The sequence below is a fragment of the Sminthopsis crassicaudata genome, chromosome 5, assembly GCF_048593235.1.
Source record: "Sminthopsis crassicaudata isolate SCR6 chromosome 5, ASM4859323v1, whole genome shotgun sequence".
NCBI lineage: Eukaryota > Metazoa > Chordata > Mammalia > Dasyuromorphia > Dasyuridae > Sminthopsis > Sminthopsis crassicaudata.
In genome coordinates, this window is record NC_133621.1 from 227,472,263 (window position 1) to 227,484,911 (window position 12,649).

A 12,649-nucleotide genomic window follows, 5' to 3' on the forward strand; every position below is an offset into this window, starting at 1 on the left:
TCCTGTATTACAGATGAAAAAAAAATAAGGTTAAGTGACTTGCCCATAGTCACACAGCTAATAAGTATGGGAAGCAAGATTATGAAATCTGATCTTCCCGGCTCTAGTCCCAGTGTTCTATCCACTGAACCACCTATTGGCTATGAATTGTGGGTAAAGATGATCCCCCCCAAAAAATCAAGATTTCAGGTGACCTAAAGACCAATGGAGAGACCCACAGTGGGTGAGAGTCGACCTTCATACATTACCAGTGGTAACTTGTATGTGAAAATTAGTGTAAAACAATATTGTGGAAGACTGGGAAAGCTTATGCAGCTAGAGTGAGAGATCACAAATAGGCAGTTCTTAAAAATGATAAATGACAAAAGAACTCAAATCCATTGGTTAAGATCAATTTTGGGAAAATATAGACAAGCAGCACACAGGATAAGAAGGTCTGGTGATTGACACCTGTGGAGAAAATACCCAGATCCAAGGAGTTTATACATTCATCAGAGTATGTGCCAGGCACTTTGTTAGGTACTATTATTCATCCTTTCCTCCTCTCCACCATTCCTTCCTCTTCCTTAGTTCTGAATTCTCTGAGATGAAGAGCAGAGGGGCTTCTGAGTAGTGAACATCTCACAACTGGTATTAACTAAGGTGGAGAAAAAACTACAGAACCCCTACCTCCCAGTCCTGATTCTAGATAAAGAAAGGGAGTGAGATCAGGAAGAAAAAAAAAAAGGAAAAAAGGAAGTAAGGAAGGAGGGTGGAAGAAAAGGAGGAAAAGAAAGAAGAAAGGAAAGAAGGAAGGAGAGGAATAGGAAATGAAGGAAAAGAGGGAGGAAGGGACAGGGAAGAAAGGAAAGAGAAGAGGGAGGGAGAAAAGAAAGAAGGAAGGAATGAAGGAAAAAAGTGAGGAAAGGAAGAAAAGAAGAAAAGAGAGAGATTGAGGATAGGAAGAGTAAGAAGGAAAAATTCCTAATAAAGGTCTCTTATAATGTTATCTGGGCCCAAGATAACTTTCTCTCTTCTCCAACTGTGTCCTTAGCCTCACCTAACTAGTTCATATCCTCATCACCTCTCACATGCTTCAAGTTTCTTTCCCCTTTCAGCCATCCTTCCTAAAGTTGACAATGTGATATTCCTCAAGCACAGAGCCCTCCATGTCACTCTCACTCAAAAAACATCAGTTTTCCTAACACTTCCAGGATCAAATAGTAAAATTCTCTGTTTGGCATTTAAAGTCTTTCACAACCTAGCTTCAACTTACCTTTCCAGTCTTATTAAGCATTGCCCCTCTTCATATCCTCATGGATACCCTTCTAACTATTCCTCATTCCCTCCACCATAGTCAACGTCATAGAATCTCTAGTTTCCTTTCAGATTTGGCTCAAGCTTGAGTTTTCCCCTACTTTGTTATTCTTATAAGGGATAGCCCTTAGAGAGGAGGAGAAGGGGGGAGGGGGAAGATATATCAGGAAATGTAAGTGGTGGAAAAATAAAAGATTAATAAATGACAATATTTTTAAAAGACCCTTTAAGTACCACTTTCTACATAGTCTTTCCTGATGCCTTCAAATTTTAGTACTTCCCTTGATTACCTTTTATCTAGTTTGTAATGTACTTAACATATATATATGTTACCTTGTATATATGAGTGTATATACACATATATACAGAAACATGAGAGAGGAGACAGAGAAAGAGAAATAAAGACAAAGAGAGAGAGGGAGGGAGGGAGAGAAAGAGAAACAGAGAGAGAGAGTCAGAGAGACAGAAAGACAGAGATAGAAACAGAGAAGGAGGGAGGTTGTCTTTTAATCTCACCTAAAAGAATAGAAGCTCCTCGAGGGCAGGAACTGCTTTAAAATTTGTGTTTGTATACCTAGAACCTAGTTCTGTGACCAATATATTGTAGTCACTTACTAAATACTTTATAATTTCTCTCTCTCTCTCTCTCTCTCTCTCTCTCTCTCTCTCTCTCTCTCTCTCTCTCTCTCTCTCTCTCTCTCCTTCTCCCTCCTCCCATCTCTCAGTCCTTCCCTTCCTTCCTCTCCCTATCTCTCTCTCTCCTTCTCTCTCTCTGTATGTCTGTCTCTGTCTCCATCTATCTCTCTGACTCTCTGTGAGTCTTTCTCTCCTTTCTATTTCTCTTTTTTCTCTCTCTGTCTCTCCTCTGTCTCTCTGTCTCTGTCTCTGTTTCTGTCTCTCTCTTTATTTGTCTATTTGTCTCTCTCTATATAATCTATACAAGAAATTTTCATTTTTCTTCAAAACTGCCCCCTCTGCTCTAATTTCTAGAATTCTTCTCTCCTCCACTCAATCCCTTTTGATAGCACTGCAATCCTCCCTGTTACCTATGCTCAAAACCTCAATCATCTTTACCCTTTCTCTTCCACGGCTTCTATCCAATCAGTTGCCAGATCTTGTCACCTCAGTGTCTTTCTCATATACTCCTCCTTTTTGCTCTTCCCATAACTGTCCACATTCAGGTCCTCATGACTTTTTACTCAATCTTTCATAAGAACCAGAAAGCTGGTCTCAGGCAGCCAAACGATACAGTGGGTGGAAGGCTGGCTTGAGTTCAAATTTGACCTCACATACTAGCAATGTGACCTAACTTCTGTCTGCCCCAGTTTCCTTAACTGTAAAAATGGATATAATAATAACACAGAATCCAGAGTTGTTGTGGTTATCAAATGAGATAATATTTGTAAAGTGCATATTGTTGTTTAGTTAATAATTTTTTCTTCTAATAAAAAACTCTTTATGATCCTATTTGAGGTTTTTTGTTTTTTGAAAGAAATACTGAGTGATTTGCCATTTCCTTCTCTAGTTCATTTTACAGATGAGGAAACTGAGGCAAATAAGGTGAAATCATCCAGTTAATAAGTGCTGAGGCAGATTTGAACTCAGAAAAAAGAGTCTTCCTGACTCCAAATATGGAATCCCATCTATCCACTTCACCACCTGGCTACGCAAAGTACACATAGTAGGTGCTTAATAAAACCTAGTTTCCTTCCTTCCTCTATTCACTGACTTCTCCAGTTAATCCTGTTCTTGACCCATTCCTTTCATCTTTCACAAAGATCATTCCCCCTCTCTCCATAACTTTCAATCTCCTGACTCCCTTTTGGCCTAGAAACATACCCTTGGTTTACTTTGTCTTTAACAGCCCCTAACATGAGCCTGCAATCTTCTCAAGCTATCAGATACTACAGCCCAAATCCTCTGTACTCTCAAACTTCAAGGAAAGAAATGGAAATACAGACACTTGTAGCTTTTCCTTAAAAAAAAATAATAGCTTTTAATTTTTCAAAATATATGCAGAGATAGTTTTCAACAATCATCCTTGAAAACCTTGTGTTTCAAATTTTTCTCCCTCCCTCATCCTTCTTCCCTCCCCTAAACAGCAAATAATCCAATATAGGTTAAAAATATGTACTTCTTCTAAACATATTTCCAGATTTATCATGTTGCTCAAGAAAAATCAAATCAAAAAGGGAAAGAATGAAAAAAAAATAAAACAAGCAAGCAAACAACAACAAAAAGGTGAAAATACTATGTTGTGGTCCACATAGACTCCCCATGGTCCTCTCTCTGGATGTGGATGGCTCTCTCCACCACAAGACAATTGTGGCTTCTATTTTCTCACTACCCACTTTCATCTCAACCTTTCAAAATCTGGCTCCCAGCCCCAAGATCCTGAAGCAACTATTCTCCAAGATATCCTTTGATTCCCCCTCTTCTCAACAATGTGTACTGCTGTCTTTTGCATTTCCATCACCTCTATTTCCATGTATGTTCCCTCTTCTACTCCTCTCTTACCTAGAAAGTATTCCCTGAGCAGGCTCAGAAAGAGGAGGTGGGAGAGAAGCAATACAGCAAAATAAACCAGCACATCCATTAGTTGCAGAGTTCCATAAGTATGGTATTCCACTTTATTTCAGTTATTTATTTATTTATTTTGGTCCTCTACTTTAGCAAAGACTTGCCTTGGCTTGGCTCTCATAATTTATACAACATTCAGTTTTGTTTTATATTTCTTTTCATTTACATTGCTATAGTTATTATGTATATTGTTTTTCTGGTTCTGAATGTGTCACTTTGTATCAGCATGAATTGTATCTTCTGTTTTCTTCTTCTTTGTTGTTTCTTATGAGGAAGTGATACTGCATTACCTTTTTATATCACGATTTGCTTAATAATCCTTCAATCAAAGAGTACCGACTTTGTTTTAGTTTCTTTGCTTTTAATTAATGTACTGATATAAATATTTTGGGACTGGGATACATGAGGCTTCAATCTTGTTGGTGAATAGTGGAATCTCTGTGGCAAAGTAATATGTATGTTTTAGTCACTTTCTTTCCATAATTCTAAGCTGGTTTTCAAAAAGGTTGGACCAATTTATAGCTCCATCAACAATATATGTGTTGGTCTTTCCATAATCCCATCAATATCTTCTGTCATCTTTCCCTGCTTTGGGGGTAAGAGGTAGAACTTCAGAATTGTTTCAACTTGAATTCCTATTGTTATTAGTGATTTGAAATTTTCTTCATGTGAATTCTAATAATTTGATTATTAGAACCTTCTGCCTCTGTCTCTGGCAGTTAGATAGCACAATAAACAATGCTAAACCAAAAGTTTAGGAGACCTGAGTTCAAATTTGACCTCAGATACTAGTTGTGTGTCCTGATCTCTCTCTCTGTCTGCCTTAGTCTTCTCAACTATAAAATAAGGATAATAATAGACCTACTTCAGAGAATTATGATAAGAATCAGATGAGATAATTCCCTCTACTCCCCCATTCTTTTTGTGGATTATCTTCACCCAGTAGAGTATAAACTCCTTGAAGACAGGTGCTATCATTCTTTTTTTTTTTTTAAATTTGTATTCCTTCAGTGCTTAGCACAGTGCCTAGAACATAGTAGGCATTGTATAAATCCTAGCTATTATAATTTTGGTGATTTTTCTTCTCGGACATTATATTTTGGTTTGGATAAGGCTGTCTCCTGGTTCTCATTCTCTCTGTATGACTGATCTTTTTCAGTACTCTTTGCTGATCAATCTGTCTCCTAATCCCTTAGTTCAAGCATTTCCTAGAGCTCTATTCTAGGCCTATTTTCTCTCCTATATACCTACTCCTTTAGAGATTTCATCATATCCCCTTTGAGTTTATCACTGCTATTCACATGGCTTCCAAATCCCTATTTTTGGCTCTAATCAATCACATGAATTTCATTCATGTATCACCAACTATCTGTTGGATATTTATAATTTTATATATGTCCATAAAAGCATCTTCTCTTCCCTGAATCCAAAACAAAACCCATTGACTTTTGCCCCCAATCATCTCTACCTTCGAAGAGTGTATCTGTGTCTGTGGACCATTTTGATTCCACCCAGCCAAGTTTGCAACATCATAATCATCCTTCACTCTTTCCTCTTTCACTTCCACTGCCCCCTTAATCACTATATAAATGTTAGCTATAATAATAATACTAATTATTATTGTGATTAAATTTGACCAGAGATCAGTCTTTGTTAATTCTATAAAAATCAGTTCTATTTTCTTTCTTCTACCCCAGTTCATAGGGAATTCCTAATTGGCCTCTTTGCCTCCATTTTCTCCAAATTTACCTGGAGCTGATAAAGTAAGATTCCTAAAGAACAAATCTAATGGTGTCACTCCCCTACTCAAGAAGCTTCAGTGGTACCCTATTGCCTTTCATATAAAATATAAGCTACTGCTTGGCATTTTAAGAATATCTGACTTTATCCTGTATTTCTAGATGTATTGCCCATTGCTTTCATTCACACAGTCTACATTTTAGCCAAATTGGTCAATTTGCTATTGCCTATCCACAACATTCAACTTTCCATCTCTATCCCTTTATACTACCTGTCCCCTAGCTCTGGAATGTAATCCCTATTTGTCTCTTTCCCTCCATCCCCCAAACTCTTTAAGTCTCAGTTCCCTCTACCCCTAACCCATCTGAAAGTCTTGCCATTCTCATTACTTTTCTCACAAGAAGTTGGTGACATAATAGGGATAGCTCTGGGCCTGGAGTCAGGAAGACATTAGTTCCAATAATATTTGTAAGAATGCTTAGGATAGTGCCTGGCACAAAGCAGGTATTTAATAAATGCTTATTTCCTTTCTTCAGAGTACTTTGCTTGGTCCTCTCCTATTCATATAGGATTGTAAGGTAACATAAGAATCAAATTGTCTCATCCCCCCAATAAATGGTATTTAACGTTTAGTTTTTGAAAAAAAAAAAAAGTGTGTCTCTGTGTATGTGTGTGTAAAGTAAGAGAGGCAACCTGAATAATCTATAGAGAGCTGGAAGCACATTTTAATCTTGCCTCAGACACTCATAAGCTCTGGACCAATCAATTATTCTCTTGGACTTCACTTTCCCCATTCATGAAATAAGGGGGAGAGGGTTGGACTCTAAAACCAGAAGGATCTCACCTAGTTCCAATTCCATGATTCTAGTATTTCACTTGACTTTTGAGGATGAACTCCTTGCGGGCAGGGGGGTTTCTTCTTTTTTAAAAATCATCACATTGCCATTGCCTAGTAGAATGCCATACATAGCTTACCAGCTATTTGTTGAGTTCAATCATAAAAAACAGGATTCAATAATTGTTCTCCAACTGGCTATATCTTATCCCCAGAATGTCAGACCCAATAGCTAAAAGGTAAGTAGAGGCTCAATGATAAATAGAAATGCAGATACCCAGAAACATAGAGAGCAGCTATGAAACCATTTTGTTTCTCTATTTTGTTCATGTCCCTGCCTGCCAATCCCTGTTAGTCTATTTGTCTTTGTCTTCCTTTTGTTCAGTAAGGGTGCCCCTCTTACACATTTTCCCATGTCCCCAGAATTCTGCTTGGCTTTGTTCTCCCAGTGGCAGTGTGGGGTGGGGGCAGGGGCTGGGGCAGTTCAAGTGGGAGGAGTGAGTAGTGGCCGGCCCAGGGGCCCGGGACATGAGCACAACTTTCCGAGCTTCTCTTCCAGGCCCCTGTGGTTGGGGAGCTCCATGGAGGGAGTGATGAGTCAGCTGGGCCACAGAGTCAGGGTGGGAGAAGGGGGGCATGAAGTGAGGGGGATGCCGGGGTTCCCCAGAGAGTAGAAGAACAAGCCCCATGGAGACAGCTGGGACTGGGAACCTTGGGTTGTATGGGGCATGTGGAAAGCGGCAAGTTCTCCAGTGTTGGAGGGGAAGCTCTCGTCCCCTCAAAAAGAGCCACCCTTCCCATCATCACCTGGGAAGGGAACGATGCTCCCTTTGTCCGTAGGCTGAGACATAAGAACTAGTCCCTAGGACAGCATCCAATAATCTCCAGGCCCTCTCCTCCGGGATCCTATCAACTGTCACTCCCATTCCTTCCTAAAGACTTATAGGGGCACACTATGTCTGGGAAGAAGCGGGGTTCAAGGTGTAGTGCAATAAGTCTGAGTTTGTTTGAAGGTGAACAGTTCTGGGTGTTTGTCATTTATTATGAGTGAGAAAAGGCAATTATCTCTATTACTCAATATAAAATTAGATTTAGCTCAGAAAGGAATCTTAGACGGCATCCCAGTCAACCCCCTTTTTTGATACATTAAGAAACTGAGCTCCAAAGAGATGAATGGACTTGCTTGTGGTCACATAGTTCATCAATATCAGAGCTGGAATTCAAACCAATGTCTCCTGACTATAAATTCCGGACTTGTGGCACAGGGAAAAGCTTTTCTGTATTATTTGCATAATCAAATATATCTGGAAAGAATCTTAGAGATGATCTAATCCAAGGGTTCTCAACCTGGCAAGTATGAACTTGTTTATTAAATAGTTTGATAACTATTTTTCAATATCACTGTCCACTATAACCTATTTTATTTTATACATTGAAAACCATGGCTCTGAGAAGGGGTCCAGAGCTGCCATAGGGCTGTGCAACGCATATACAATTTAAGAACCCCTGATCTAAGCCAGTCCTCTTTTTTATAGATGAGCAGATTAATGAGGTCCAAAGAAAGTAATGCCCTTGCCTTGAGTCCATTTGCCAGTGCCAAGAATCCTCTGACCCCTTTGGGAATTCTTGATGCCTTTACCTATCAATATGTAGTTAATGTCAGAGGCAATTGAGAATAAGGTCAGCTAACTATAAATATAAGATTTATGGGACAAGGGAAGTGACTATTAATTATTCCATATGTAATCCCATTATATGTTTTATATAGTCAGGATGTCTTAAAAGTTTTAGTCAATTTTAAACCTTTAAAGTGATATATGTATATAAAGGTTATATTGTATACTGTCAAAGACAAGTTCAAGGAACCCTTTAATATTCCTCAACAATACATATATGTAATATGCATGTAAATGTATACATAGATTTTTATATCCTTAAGAATCCCTAAAGCCTTTGACTGTATATTAATTAACATTATGTTCTATTGTGCTTTTATTTATTTTGTTAAATTGTTAATTGTTAAATAACTGTTAATTATATATATGTATATATATATAATGTATAATGTAAAAATAATTGTTAAATGTTGAATATTTCCCAATTATAGTTAATCAGACTTAGGCTTCAGGACAGAAGTGTCATAGTAATGGCCTAGTTCCTTTGAGGAACTTCCCTTCACCAATGCAATTCAGCATCCTCTCTGAAACTTAAATCTATTCTCAATCTACTTTGTCCTCTTGATTGATACATAATATATAGTTAAGAATGTTTGTTAAATAAATTAATTTTTATCTTGTTTGTCTATTTTTTTATTACAGCATTTTATTGATAAAACATATGCATAGGTAATTTTTCAGCATTGAGCTAGCGAAACTTTCTGTTCCAACTTTTCCCCTCCTTCCCTCCACCCCCTCCCCCAGATGGCAGGTTGTCTATTTTCTTATAAGCATGTAAGTCCATCAGGAATTTCTCTTATATATATATACATACATATATATACATACTTTCACATATGTACGTGTATGTATACATATATACGTGTGTGCATATATGTATATATGTGTGTGTGCATTAATGTAGATCTCTGGGTTTGAGTCAATATTAAGAATAGCTTTCAATGGGAGAATCAAAGTGAGTATAAGTTTAGGCCATTTAGAGTGTGTCTGTCTATGTGATCTTCTGTTAATATGGACATGTCTGAGTGGATTTCTCTCAGTGTACTAAGTATCTATAATTATATCTATACCCTGTATATAATAGAGTATATAATTCTCTCTATCCTGGAGTGTGTATCTGCGGCTCATCATTTCCAAGGGAACTAACATTTCTGGATCCTTTGTCAATCTAAGGCTAAAGGCAGGGAAGGGTTAAAGAAAAGGCTAATCCAGTGCACTAAAAAGTCAAAAAGTCAAAAAAGGAAGAAGTACCAAGATTTCCCAAGGGGTCAGAAGATTCTTGGGACCTGGAAAATGGATTCAAACCCCACAGTCCCCAGTGATCTCTCCAAAGCTCATCATACCTAAAATAGAGAAAGGTTTTCAATCCAACCCACCTAGAACCAAATTTCATTTGATTTCCCAACCCAGTTGCTTTTTTTTTTTTTTTTTGGAGGGAGATCAAGGAGGTAGGGGGTGATGGCTTAAATATGGGGGGTTTCTTTGTGGTCCTACCCAGGCTTGGGGTTGAAAGGGGGCAGTAAATGGAAGAAGGATGGTACTGGCCCACTCCTTCTCTTATGGGACATCCAAAACCAGCATCTGGGTGGCCGAGGGTGGAGGCCGAGGGGCCCCCGGGGGTGGTGGTGGGGGGTGGATGGAAACCAGATGCCTGGGGGGTTTATACTGGAAGGACCAGAGCCGCAGCCTCCACCCGCCCCTTGCCACATGGCGCCTTCTTCTGTGCCTCCTCCACCTCCTGCAGGGTGGAAGAGGGCGGGAGGGAGGCAGAGGGGTGGGAGGAGAGGAGGGGAGATCCTTTCCTCTGTCAGGGGTCTAGAGGACAGCTGAGCCCAGGCAATTCATCTTATAACCTGCAGGCATGGAGCTAGGTGAGGGGCAGCAGAACAGAGAAGGGGAGAGTGTAAATCTAGTGTCCTGGGGCTGGGGAACAGAACAGATAGTGTGGCTAGACAGGCAGAGGGGATCCAGAGGACCGAGTCCTTAGGCCATTATCTCCAGATCCAGGGACATTCCCCAAAGTCTCTCTGATTCTGCCCATCTCTCTCTGAAGATCCCCGATCTTTTTCCACACAGAGACTTGACTTGTAATTTCATTGATGGAAAGGAAACCTCACTCTGCAGGTGATACCTTTCTGCAACTAGAAAGTTTGTGGAGAAGTTAAGTGATTTCCCCAAAACCACACAGCCAATTTATGTCAAAGGAAGACCAAGAACCTGTCACTTCCTAGCCCGATGCCAGTTCTCTATCGACTACCCAGAGTTGCTTCTTCTTTTTCTTTCTTTTTTTTTTTCCCAATAAGATTAGAACAAAATCTAATTTCTGGAAGCTTGGGTCTTCATAGAATATAGGGAAGGTTCCCTTTTCCTAATCTACTCTTCTTAAATTGTTGATAATAGGGAAAAAGGAAAGAGAATTCCTTTTCTCTTATCCAATTTTCTCTGTCAATCTAATAATAATAGCTAATACTTATGTGATGTTAAACTCTTTTCAATATTATCTAATGTGATCTTCACTACAACCCTGGGAGATAGGTGCTGTTATTACCCCCATTTTACAGATGAGGAAACTGAGATTAAATCACTCGCCCAGAATCAAATAGCTAATAAGATGTTGAAAGACCTGGGGCTCTATTTACTATACTACCTCCTGATCTATCTCTTATTTTTTCTCTTTCCTTGGTCACATTTTCCCTATTATTGTCCTCTCTCTTAGTCATTATTCCCTTCCTTTACACTTCTAACCAAAGAAACCCGATTTTGTCTCTTCCTCTTTTTCTCAGCTTTTTCTCATGTCTCTTGTTTGTTCTTAAAATTAATCACCTCCTTTTTTTCTTGCTTCTTCTCTCCCTTTTATTTTCCCCCTATGCCTCAGTTTCCACTATGGCCTGTCTGGAATTAAATCTCTGTCCTAGTTTACATTTGGGATAATCTGTTTCCCTTGCCAACCACTGAGAAGGAGCGATTCAGATGTCCAGCACTTAGGGCTTTGGGGTCAAAAGGTCACAGGGACACCCCATCATAGGTACTTCCTCTTGGGTAGACGGGTGGAGGAGACCCATGTAATCATCAGATGCAATTATAAGCTATTTATACTGGGATTTCAGCCCCCCTCCACCTGCCCAGGCCCACTTAACTCTGCCTACTCGACAAACCAGGTCATTTCCTCTGGTCATGTATTTACTCTATCTCTCTGCCTTTCTGTCTCCTTGTCTTGGGAGTTTTTTCAGTATTTCTACTTTTTTCTGCCTTTCTTGTTCTATATCCCTTTCTTCGAATTTCTTGGAATCTTGGAATTTGGAGAAACCAAGGTTTAAATCCCAGCACTAATTGCTAGAATTTCCCCTGGGAAACTGGGAGGACCCTACAGAGAAACTGAACAAAGAGGAAAAAAAATCAGTGGGGAGGGGAGATGAGGAAGGGGACAGATGTGAGGAGAGAAAAGAGAAAGGAACAGGGTATCATTCCTCCCAAGGGTGGGGCTGGGTGGGGTGGGAGGGGGGAAATATCTTACGAAACAACCTGAGCCGGCTGGGCCCCTCTGTGGGAGAGTTGCCGGTTTCACCACTCAAATACCAGGCCCACTCCTCCTGCCCCACCAGCATCCCCCAGGCCCAGCTTTCAGGTCAGACATCTTTGGGGTTACTCTCCCCATCTCCCTCCCCTCCCCCACTTTGCTCTCTCCATTTCCCATCTCACCCAGTTGGGAAGTCCTTCCTGAGATCAATCCTCCATGCTTTCAGTACAGAATGCACAGAGGCATGGCAATGATGAAGTAGAAAGTTAACTCCCTCCCGGCAGCATTGTCTGGATGACATAAAGATGAACCATAGGAATCACATTTCTGTCTGGGTAGGCTAGACTGTCAAGGGATGATGGAGACTGTGCTTCTACTTCAACATCAGCAGCAGCCACCTTCAAAGTTTGCTTTAAAAATAATATCTTATGATTGGACTGTGATGGACTTGGTTCTTTCCAACAATGAGATGATTCAGGCTTGTGATGGACAAGAATCATCTACATCCAGAGAGAGGCTGTCGGGGCTGAATGTGGATCACAACATAGTTTTTTCACCTTTTTTGGTGTCGTTTCCTTGCTTTTTGTTTTCTTTATTATTTTTTCCCCTTTTTGATCTGATTTGTTTTGTGCAGCATGATAAATGTGGAAATATGTATAGAAAAATTGTACATGTTTAACATATATTGGATTACTTGCTGTCCAAGGGAAAGGGTAGAGAGCAGGGAGGGAAAAAATTTAGAACACAAAGTTTTGCAAGGATGAATATTGAAAACTATCTTTGCATATATTCTGAAAAGATTTTTTTTAAGGAAATAATATCTTATTTTCTCCTCACAGAAACCCTGAAGGTAAATGCTATTCCCATTTTACAGATGAGTAAATGGAAACACGAAGCATTAGCAAATGTCTAAGGTGAGATTTGAATTCAGGTTTTCCTGATTCCAGGTCAAGCATTTCTGTCTACTTCAACCCTCAGGTAGGTCGACTCCTAGGAGGACTTGAT

At 39.6% G+C, this 12,649-nt stretch overlaps 1 protein-coding gene across 1 annotated transcript in view; it reads right to left on the reverse strand.

The window, feature by feature from the left end:
- PCBP2 (poly(rC) binding protein 2) overlaps positions 1-12,649 on the reverse strand; it is a 350,172-nt gene that overhangs the window by 206,268 nt on the left and 131,255 nt on the right. The window lies entirely within an intron of this gene.